Genomic DNA, 12,211 nt, shown 5'->3' on the forward strand with positions numbered 1-12,211 from the left:
ATTAGAAATCAGTCTTACCCAACACGCCTCCCCTTGAAGAAAGGGGGAAACTAGGATTGGCATTATCCATTTGGATCCAGCCACTCTTAATTCAGTAGGTGTCACGGTGGGAAACAGGATACCTGACAAGCATATGGGCTTTTTTGTTCTGTTTTGTGTGAAATATTTCTTCAGTAGTTTGTGGAGGAGGTGCTGGAGCTGTGAGAGGAGTTCTGGTGTTCTGGGGCACACGCAATCTCCTCCCTGTTCTGTAGAGAAGGTGACAGTAGTTGGTACTTGATCTCCTGGGCTTTGTGGCTTCCTTCCTACATGGGGATACTGTAACAACCTCGAGTTCTTAGGACTAAGATGTCATATTCAAATTTGAAAGCTGAGTTGTGTCTCCAGCCTACAAAGGTAGAATGAGAAAAGGGAAACTTTCAATTACTGTTGTGCATTGCTACATGTTTAAATTACCGTTCTGAGTCTTACTGTGGTCTGTTTACTACTTCATGTGCGGGTGAATTGGCAAAGGGGTCACAAACCACATTATTTTTTCAGCTTTAGGCCGCATCAGAAAATGTAGAACTGAAGCCTCAAATCATTTTTAATCTCAGAAAAAATAGAAATGGTGGCGCTCATATGTTTTTCAATCAGTAGCAAGCAGATTAAATCTCAGTGCAGGCTAAAAATTCTTAGGCCAATTACATGTCTATTTTCGAAAAACTGAAATTGCTTAAAAAAGTTATTAATATTCAAGCAGATACTCCAGAAATGTATTAATGTTTCTGAAATTATTCAAATTGTTGTAGATACTTATTACACACATTTTGCCTTATGTTCTTGGTTGCTATTTTTTGCTCTTCATCTATTTACGAACAATTTTACATTTGATTAATATCATGCAAACCATATGATAATGTGCAAGTGAGGTGGGAGAAGAGTTGCATACAGTCCTGTAGTAGTCTTACCTTCAGTCATAAATGCAGTCAACAGGGATATAATAATAAGCTTAGCTGATCTTAGTTTCCAGAACTTTTTCCCTTTTCTTTGTCAGCTTGAGCCACTGTTCTTGTGTAGCTCTGTAAGAGCGTTGCATCCCATTTCCTTTACTTTTGGAGTTGGTGACTTGTATCTCCCATGCTGAAGTTTGGGTTTTCTGAGGAAAAAGAGAATCTAGAATCACTTGCTGTGAGAAAATGGAGCTGTATTCAGCACGCTTGAGAAGGCCTGGAAGTAAGGTTCACAGAGGTTTTTTAATATATGTTATTTGCCACCATAGTTGTTTCAGTCTGTGGATAGAAAATTGGCTTGGTTCTGAAATTCAGTTTTTGTCTCAGTGTTACTCCTCGTTACCCAGAAAAATGTATTGCTAGTTCTTGGGATGGAAAAAACAAGGGAGTAGCCCTACCGTGTGCAGGAATTTATTGCGGCCTTAAAGGATGCAATATGTGATTGCAGCTTTAGCAGCAATAGTTGTGCAGATGTGAGAAAAATCCTAAATAATCCAGCTGTGTTGCAGTGCAATATCTAACAGTGGGCTCTGTATGAAGTAGATCAGCAATCTTTTTTATTGTATTATTCAGTAATACAAATATTAACATTGTGGGTATGTTTAGAATCAAGCCCATAACTTAATTCTCAGTTTGGGGACTAATGCTTGGTTTTCATACTAAGCTTGGTTTATTTTTATACTTGCTTGGGGTTTTTTTATTTTTATATTTTATTGTCAATATTTTAAATAATATTGCTATTTCTGGACTCCAATCCTGGAATGTTGGAGTTTTTTAAAACTCATTTTTAGAAGTTCAGAAATAAAACTCAGTGAGAAAAAGACATGAAATAAGATGGAGCAGCCTTTAGAAATGGAAGAGTAATCCCAAACTATTATTTTACTCATATTTTCATGCTCTCTCTGCCTGGGTTAAGAACAAAACTTTGTAACACAGGGCTGCTCTGAAGTTTTATTAACCAGTTTCTTAGTGTGAAATTAATCTGTTCAGGAAGGAATATAAATCATCTGAGGTGAAAGAAAATTGATTTTTACACCACCTTTCACTTGTTGCACTCTCAGTAGTATTAGCTTCGTTAGACTCTTTGTGTTTATAGGTATTATAAAACATTTAAAACTTGATATATCGAGGTACTTGAATGGCTTTCAGGCATTAGAGTATTATGTTGAGATTATACTGTTATCAATCTAGTATTTGGTACCTTGGTAAGAAAATGTCTGCTCTATGCTCATTATAGCCATGAATAGGACTTTTTACCTGATGCTAGAGAAGAACTGATACATATAGTGAGAAACCCCAAGACTTTGAAATAATGCTGTGACGTTAAATGTAAAATCTGTGCAAGTAACAGTTTCACAAATATATTGGATATAACAAAAAAACATTCAGAATCATGAAGAATTCATAATGCTCTAGTTCAGTAGGAATTCTGCTTCTCTGTTCGAGCTATCAAAATTACCAGCCCTTGCAGAAAATCTCCAACAAATGTGATATTAGAAGTATTTCTCCTTTGCAGTGCCTATATAATTATATTACCAACTCCTTTAATATACATGCTAACAGGACAAATTACTTTTCCATGAAATAAAAGGACAGCCTAGTGAAGACAAAAATACTGAGAAATCAAACCCCAAGATACATTATACAGTTCACTTTTAAGTTGTGCCTTAAAAAAGACCCCAAACAACACAGAGTATGTAGGAGCATAGTTCACTCTGTTTCTGTAGATGCTGTCTACCTGGTTTTGTTGTTGCCACCCTACATTAATTTAGTAATGAAGACTTTAAAGGTTTTACTGTAGCCTTTTGATTTTGTAGCTATTTCCAATATTTTGGAGGAATTAAACTGGATTTACTAGTTTGAATGTGTCTGAGAATATGATAAATAGAATATGTGTGTATCAAGTTGATGTGTTTTATTTTCAGTTTCTTCAGCAGTGTAGTGTCAGATGACTTGGTTCTACCAGCCATATTTTCCTTTAATGGTGACTTATTACAGAAGTGACATATTTTTTGGTGTTGGAAGCACTCATTTGCTATGTTCTTTAGAGTCTGAAAACAGCCATGTGTATTTTTCTGCAAGCTTTAGCTGTTATTTGCAAACTAAGTCTGCCTCAGTGAGGGTGATGGTGAAACTGTTCTTGAGGGCCTGAGTCAAGGTGCTTGTCATTGAGTAATAGTGGAAGAAAAAAAAAGGACAAAAAATTTTAGAACATTTTAAAGATCGGGTAGTGAACTTACACTTAGATGATGATTTTGTTTCCCAGAGGTATGAATTGGAGAACTTTAAGCTCAAAGAAGTCAGTGTTATATATTTCTCATCTCTCAGCTCCCACCTGTGTGCACATTAGACTTACAAAGTCTGTCTCCATAGCTTCAGGTTGTTTGCAGGATGCTGCTGTCACACCTGGCTTGCCAGGTCTATTAAATAAGGTGTATTTACACAGTGTAACTAAATGCTGTTTGCTATATAATGCCACGTCTCTAAGGAATTGTCAGTGTCTTTTGATAAGTGCAAAAAAACTCCTGATAATTTGTTTTCTTTCTCATTTCTTACACAAAGGAGAAATTCTAGAACAAAATTGAGATATATATCTCTATCTATCTATCTATTTCTATATATGCAAATATAATTTAAAGTTACCGCTCTTACTTACAAATATGTAATAGACACTGTTTGTAATGGAAGTTAGTGTTTTATCTGTCAGTGCAGGGTAATGTTTGTGGTTGTGGTGTTGTTTTTCTTTATTCAAATATTTCTAAGTTACTTGTGCAGTTTACGTATCGAAGTTTTTAATATGTTTTAATTTTTTAAAGATTTTTACGGGGGAAAAATGTTTTGATGTTGGTATTGAGCATTAGTCTTAAATTGAAAACAGTCTTGTCAGTTTTGCTTTATGGAAAAAACCCTCAAAGACAGCAGTACAGTGCAATTTATTACTGCATGTTCCAAACTTAGAAAAACAACCATTTTTAACTATAACATTAGTAGTTTTCTCTTAGTTAATGTTGTCAGTGCGTGATTTCCTGAAGACAGTTGAATAATGGAAAAAAAGTCATAGTGCCTTTTAAAACTTGCATTAGATTTCTCAGTTTTAAGGTTTTGCCTCGTGTACGACATTTATGATCTCGTAGCGTTGCTAATGCATTCTGCCAAATGACGGTGAGTTCTGAAAATATTTCCAGTATGCTTCTATTGAAAATACTCAATATGTTGTATTTGAGACAGCTAATTCTGTGTAGATTGCTACTCCTGCATCAGTATGGTAGGGAAGTAGTTCAGAAATCCATTTTCAGTCATTCCACACCTGGACCAACAGCTAATGCTGCTCGTGTTCGCTGGTAGCCTGCCAGTGGGGGAGAAACAGATGCCGCTTTAATTAATAGTCAGAATTAGTGCCATTCATGGATGAAAATTATTGAGGGAAAGCAGTTTAAACAAGTCAATTTTCTCTGAGTTTTCAGAAAAATAATCTATTTTTTTCTTATATCTCCACCCCTGTTTACCTGACGGGTTATCTTTTAAGAATCTGGAGAGTAGATATGCAAAACTCTTTGGTATAACACAAGTACACTATCCTGTAATCAGCAGAAATGAAGTTTATTTGAAGAATACAGGCTGATGTATTGATTCTTTATGTTTCTAACCAAATGTCTGTTTCTAAACAAAGATGCGTATTTGCTTCATGAAAAAGTAGTTTTGTTTAACTGTTCACTAGGAACAAATAAGAAAATCTGAGATGAGTTTTTCTTCAGTATGGCTTGTTTTCATTTCAAAATCTTGCAGTCTTAGTATATAACTTATAATCGCCTGGGCACAGGTCTTCTGAACTCTTACTTGTACAATGAGGGTATATTGTAGGGGGTTTTTGTTTGGTTCATTTTTGTTTGAATTTTGTTGGGGTTTGTTTTTCCTCCATATCATTTCCTATGCCTTTATTCATCTCTGACACTTGTTAGTGGAGCGCTACTATTTTTCTTATGCTTGAATAATAGCACATCATCTCTGTTTTGCTTCAGTGTGCCAAGTAAAATCTGCAAAGATGAAGTACGCTGCTGTCATACCATTAAAAGGATATTTTGATTCCGAGGAAGTACAAGCAGAGCATTCCTTTTGCAATAAAAATGCTAGCTTGATTAAAAAAAAAAAGTGTTTCCTACAAAGAAACAGCTAATTACCTTGATAGCACATTAACAGAATATGCAACTTCAGTAAGGATGCAACAATAAATCAAATAAAGTAATTATATAAATTGAAGCATCTTTTTGAAAAGTAGGACAAGTTGTCTCAGTGTGTTATTTATTTAATACTGACTTAATAACACAAGAGCGAGCAGACAGGTAAAGTACATCATAATATTAATTATATGGATTCGTGCTATAGCTTGTAATAAATGCTTACTTACTGCTTCTCTTCAAGGGATTTGCTGATCGAAGTTAAAGCATAACATCTTGAATTATTCACAAGTATCTGAATTATGTGTAGATCTAAGGGATACCCAGAAGAGCTTTGATATTCAAACAGGACAGAGACACCACTGACATTTTATCAATTCTCTAAAAGTCGATTTGATTTTTTTTCCTTTCTAAAGAATTCTTATTGGATATGAGATTTGAATCATTCCTTCCTGCACACATTATTCAAGCTACAAACTATTATGCTATGGTTTTGAAAAAAGAAAACACTTGTGTTTTGGTTTAGTAGGCTAGATCTTTTTCTCGGTAAAAAAGAAAAATCCAAAAGAGTTTCCAAAATGTTTTACAAGGTAAGGTTTAAAAAAAAGTATGAATATGAATATTGCCATGATTCCTTTAGACAAATCAGTATCTAACAGCAACCAGTATCTGATGCTTTCAGGATGATTAGTTTCAGTAACAAGATATTAAGCCATATTGAATTTGACTTAGTAAAATTCCCTTTAAGCAAGCGTTTATCTCATAGTTCTAACAATTTCTCTTAAACCGTGTAAAAGATGAAGACATATTGCACTGCATCCAGCAGGATTTGGTTATTCCACAGATGAGGTGACTCAGGCTGTGACTTGCTGCTGTAAGCAAATGACAGCTATTTGGGATCAGTTGTTGGAAGCATAATTTTTGATGAGTTGTAAATTAGATGTAATAATTTAACCCTTATCGTTGGCAAATACTGTAGGGCACTTGATAACTCCGCTGGAAGTTGTGACAGCTCCGCAGAGAGGAGCAGCCCCATGTCCCTTGGTGGCTGCCAGCGCAGGCGCCTGTTCTGCCCCGTGTCCAGAGGAGGAGGCAGGAGCTGGAGGGGGACACGTTCCCAGCACCGCTGGACTAATTGCTCTTAGGTCCAGAAGCCAGAGAACAGCAGAGCAGCTTTTCAGAAGTGTAAATTAGTTTTGAGAAGGTTTGGTCTTCTAAAAATTAATAATACTGGAGAGTGCATTAAACCAGCAGTGATTTTGGCAATAAGGGTTGTTCAGATCCTCTTGTTTTGAAGTAGCTCAAAGGGCAGTTTTGAGACGCATGCATTTTTAGAATTGTTTTAACAACTCCATTCTCAATTTGAGCTCTTGTTACAGCACTTTGATATCCTCGCTAACTAAAGAAAGATATTGATCTTTTCCTCAGCAATGGAGATGATCTTTTTCTAAGGCTCAATCAAGAAATCAAGAGAAATTTATTTTTAATGGGAGTAGAGAAGCTATTGCTTTATTTATGTATTTATTTTGAGAAGTGAATGCTGATTTTGAGTGAAAGTCCTGAGAAATGAAGCTTTGGCAAAGGAGACAAAAATGATACACAGTAGTTTATGCTCTGATAATTATATTTGTATCATAGATTTTGAGATTCAGGTGGCTTCCATATTCCCTCTGCATGCTGGAAAGTCACATTTTCATTGTAACTACATATTGTATAAATCAAATTCCTCTGTGCCATGATCGTTTGTGTCTTGTGTCCAACAAAACCTCTGATCCTGAGCCATGTGGGTGGGTGGATGGAGTTGGAATTCCCAGGTGAATCCTGCCTGGGGCAGTTCTGCAGGAAAACTTGCAAATACAGAGGGAAAATTATTAAGTGTTAATAATGGGAGTTACGTGAGGTTGCAGGATAAAGAATCGTTGCACAAAGTGAGACTTGTCATTTTCAAAGGTACTGTGGGGAGTAGGAAAAGAAATGAAGTAATTTAAATATGAAAGGCAATGAAATGGAATGAATTGAAGTATGACTAACAAGGTGATTTAGTGAGATATAGTTAGGCTGGATGCAATGTGATTTTAAAAGCAAGGGGTAGATTTAGTAATAGAAATGTAGATGTTCAAAACTAGATATAAAATAAGCGAAGGATTCTAAGTGAAGCTAATGTTTGGTAACAGTATTTTCAGTGTAAAAACTATTAGGCATTTAATGATAATTTATTTAATTTTAAACTACCTCCTACATATATAAACATTCACATTAAAAAAAAATGAAATAGAGCAAGTTGCCAGGTTGTTGGAATGTAAAATAAACACTGAAAGGGAAAAAAATAAATGGCCTCACGACTTTACACTGTCACTGTTAGTAAAAACAAGGAATATTTTGCTGTGAACTGAACAATGCTGGATAAAATAAAAGATGAGTAAGATTGGGAGATTAAAAGCAAGTGTAAATAACACCTAGTAGCTTGTTGTGTTTGATGGGCAGTAAAATAAGAGTCTGGAGTTTATGAAAGGATATTAGCAATTGCCACTTGTTGGTGACTAGAAATAGTGAACTAGTTAGACCAGTGGTCAGATACTATGTTTGAGTAACATGTTAAGGTTTTAGAGCCTTTCTAGTGATTTTACACTTTCACAGCTGACATGCTAAATACATACCACGAATTCTCTGAGATTTAGGCAAATTGTTAAATGTTTAAAGTAATGGAGTTCTGTCTCAAAGGATCTTGTGAAAACAAAATGTATACCTTATTTGATGTATTTGACGTCTGATTAGCAAGGCAAAGGCTGCATACACAGTGTACCTATGTTGTAGGAAGATGTGTGAACTTCTTTACCAATATCTAAATAGAGAGTCAGTTTTATTTTCTCATTCCATTGTTTCCCTCACAAAATGGGAAGTATTGTTTATTTTTTTTAAAAAAGAAAACAACTCCTTATTTGTTTTTAGATTAAAGAAATATTCAAAATGAGCACTGCACTGAGGATTTGTATGCTGAGCCTGTTCAGACTGTGAATCTTTATTATCACTGAGCTTTATCCTTGAGTACATAGCTTGCAATTCAGTTTGAATATTAAGTGTCAGGCTCAAATGCACTAGTGAGAGATTTGCAGCAGCCAGCAGGTTCCTATTCCAACCCTGGAAGCCTTTGACCTCCCTCTTCATTGATAAGTGCTCTTACTTCACATGTGTCAGCTTACTGGGGTGAAGCTCCTGATGCTGGGAGTGATGGAGAAGGTACCATTACCTGCAGTTTGTGATTTTTTAGAGTACAGTAGGAAAGGTTACAGATGCAGAAAAAGATGTGTGGAACTGGTCATTGAGAAACGTGGAGGAAAACGTGTGATGCTTACAAATCTGGTTCTTTTTCTACTTGGATATAGCACACCCAGAAAGAACTGTAGTAAAAAACCCAGGCTAACAAAATCACACCTGTTTCTGTTTACAAGTTGCAAATCTGGGATAAATGGTTCTGCAGAGATGTATTCTGTGTGCCTCAGCTATAGGTTCCATCATTTATACTTGTGTGTTCTGATCCTTTTTGCTTGTAGGAAAATCAGCATTTGATTAGGCAGAAAGGCTTTATAGGATTTGTTGCTCTTGTGGAAATCCTATTGCTTTTCCTTGACACAGCTATGCTTCCTGCTTTGTTTTCTTCTGATCAGAGGTGAGTGTTTGAACTGCAGTGTGGCATCTGCGTGGATTTTCTCTGTACTACTTTACGTTTTGTAATCATAGTCAATTATACTCAGTTGGAAACAACAACAAATAATTTTTGAAAAGAGACCCAGCCCAAGGTTCACTTGTTTGATGTAAAATAACCAGTGACTTATGTTTTAAAATTTGTTGTAGTCATTATACCTAGCAGGAGTAAATCTACAAACATGGAAAATATATATCATTTCACCATTTCTTCTTTTTCATACTGAAATTTCACTTCTTTATTAACAGTAAGAATACTTTTGATAAAATTAGTAAAGATACGTGATGTGCAGGGACAGGGATGACTTTTATATCCCCTGCAGAAACAGGCCTGTGGTGAGTCCCACTAATGGTCTGGGATCCAGCAGGGTCTGTGTGACACACCTGGTATCAAGACCTGACAGCCCGGGAGCTGCCAGCTTACCCATCCCACCCCCTCACTGTCCACTGTGCCAGTGGATGCTTAGATTTTCCCTGGTGATGAAAGTTGCTTTAGATCAGAAAATGTGGAGTGTCTACCCAAATGAGATTTTTGTCCACAAGAAACATGCTTGGGTCAGTGGAATGTACTGTACCCTCTGACTATAGTTTTTCATTAGGTCTCATAACTACTGCGTGTTGCTACATTGCTCTGATACACTGTATTTTCCTGAGCATGGTCATAGATGCAGCCTATAGCTGAGCTGTTGCTCAAAGAATAATCATGTTATAAATCACAAAGCTATTGGTTGGTTTCCGTTTTTTTTTTGTTTGTTTGTTTGTTTGTTTTTTGTTTTTTCTTCCCCATTTTGACAACTCTACTTTCCCTTGTTCTGCTCATTAATTTCAGGTGATATTTATTAGCATCTAAAACTCCTAAGCAATGCCAAACTTTTCATTAAAAAGAAGAATTTACCATTCTTTTGTCTACATTTGAAATTTCTTTCAAAACTGTATTGCTTATACAGGCATGATTCATTTCTTGACCTGTGGTAGGTGAGAGAACCATTAGTTTAAAAATGCAAAATATAAAAACCCTGTTCTGAAAGTATAATGTTCCTGCATTTCAGTCTTTGTATCAGGGTGTTTGGTGCTCAAAGCTCACTGCTGGAATCCATACAAGGACTTCATTCGCTACCGTTGTACTTGATCACAGTTAAGCCTTTTTCAAATTACTTGGTAATTTCTGCATCTTCTTTGAATGCCTTGTTCACTTGAATTTGTGATGAATGATCTTTTAGTCTGGCAGGCATACGAGTGTCTTACCATGGTTAAGCATATGAGTAATCTTCCTGATGGTTGTGGAATTGTTCTGCCTGCTCAAGGGCTTTGGTAGAACAGACTCTATTGCAGAAGAGTGAGGAGAAAAGGAAAAAAAAAAATCAAAGAGAAGTTCTAAATATGTTATTTGTGAAGTAGCAGGTATGACGACAGTAATGTAACTTGGTGCAGTGAGCGGCTTTGCAGCCAGAGCTTTGAGAGCTCCTGCTTTTTAAGGGACTTCAAAGAACTGTTGAAGAATTTAGAGGAATAAAACAGTCAGTGCATAGGATATCAGTTTGGGTTTTGTTTGTTTGCTTTGGCTGCTTTTGAAAATATTTTCAAAGAAACAAACTGATGGCCGTTACTTTTTCAGTATTCGTAATTTTCTTCATTAATCTTGAACGATTTCCAAAGTTAATTTTTTGTTCTTATTTCATAGACAAGGTAGTTTTTACATCTCTTTGCTTTATGCATCAGAAATAGATAAACATGTGGCTTTATTTTTCATGTAGCAGCCCTGCATTATCAAGAGTGTCTTTAGGTGGTCACATAAACATAATTCCCATAATTCTGTTTTACTGCACCCGTCTGTCTGTGCTGTCTGGCCAGACTATGGCTGGTTAAAAAACAAAAATAATGAAAGGATCTTTGAATGTCACTGCCAGTATTACAGAATTCTTTTCCCTTTTTCAGTGGTCTGATGTGTGCAATACACTGAATGATATTGCTCAGTCTTTGTACTTCGGGTAGTTCGGTCAGTGTGAAGATGCACATTTTAACATGGTTTGTAGTGGCTTGAATTGAGAGTAAGAGTTGTTCTAAGAAAGCAATAGAGATAAATGATATTAGGTCATGATAAAGCCTGTGATCATTATGAAAAAGCAATAATTTGTCAGCGATTAGTGGTGTTTGTAATTCCAGTGGTACAACTGTAATAGGATGAGAGGCTTGGTAGTCTGGCAAAGTGCTGATGGTTTGATGACTTATCTTGAAAGTTTGAAAGCACTAACGACCTTACACATTGACTGAGTATGCACACAATCACAGGAACTGATGTAAGGCATTTTTGGTGAATAGCATTGTAAAAATATAATTTGACTAGTTCCCTCTCCCCCTCCCTCCTTCCCCAGAAGTCTTTAAACCTATTTTGAAATAAAGAAGTTAAAAACATCACTAAAAACCACTAAGGCAGGAATGAGACTCTGTCATATGTAGGCTTGGAAAGGAAGGGAATTACATGAAAAGAGCACAATTTTTTCAGATTCAACCCTCTACAGTTGTATGTCTTTTTTGAAAATTTTGTTAGTAATTTGTGTGAAAGAAAATTTACTTTTGTACTTGTGCAGAGGGGGCTTGCCTGTGGAGGAAAGGCAGTCACCATTGAGCACAAGTTTGGTGTAATCTGTAGGAAATGCTGATCATATTCTTAGCATCACCACCATGTAGACAGTAAGATATCTTGCAATTTTTGTTTCTAATAGATGAAGAAAACAGTTTACATTTTTATTTTTTTATTGCACAAGTATTGACTTATGAAAGAAAAAACTACAATATTGTTGGAAACATAATCAGTGAAGTACATCACAGTGGTGTGTGTGTTGATTTCCCCCCCACCACTTTTTCTTCCACAGCCCAGTTGATGTCTTCATGCATTGTTGAGACATTAATCTTGATAATGGCAATGGAATGCTCTGTATTTTTGAAAAATGGATCTGAAATGAAACAGTAAAGAAGCCAGTAGGGAGGTTTTGATGCTATTTGCTCTATCAGCCATGTCTATATACAGATTTCCTATCTTACTGTGATTCCATTTGTCTTTTCACAGTATTTCTTTCAGTTTCATAACATACTTACTGTTGTACTTAATACTACAGTTTTCATGCCATGATACAGAAAATATCTGCATGGCCTTAGTCACAGGAATAACCATTTTGAACAGTGGCTCACCTTGTATTTTAAAAAGTAGGCATTTATTTAAAAGTTCTGGTAATTTCAGTCATCATCGTGTGGTAGGGAGATATATCTTGCAGATGATGCATTTGTTTGAAATGATATGTGGAAATTAAAGCAAAGGTAATTTGGGTGTGTCACAGTCTAGTT

At 35.9% G+C, this 12,211-nt stretch overlaps 1 protein-coding gene across 23 annotated transcripts in view; it reads left to right on the forward strand.

The window, feature by feature from the left end:
• The window catches only part of RBFOX1 (RNA binding fox-1 homolog 1), a 1,115,790-nt gene that overhangs the window by 442,776 nt on the left and 660,803 nt on the right, over positions 1-12,211 (forward strand). The gene's annotated exons all lie outside the window — the stretch shown is intronic.

Source organism: Columba livia, chromosome 15, assembly GCF_036013475.1.
Source record: "Columba livia isolate bColLiv1 breed racing homer chromosome 15, bColLiv1.pat.W.v2, whole genome shotgun sequence".
In the NCBI taxonomy this organism is placed as follows: domain Eukaryota; kingdom Metazoa; phylum Chordata; class Aves; order Columbiformes; family Columbidae; genus Columba; species Columba livia.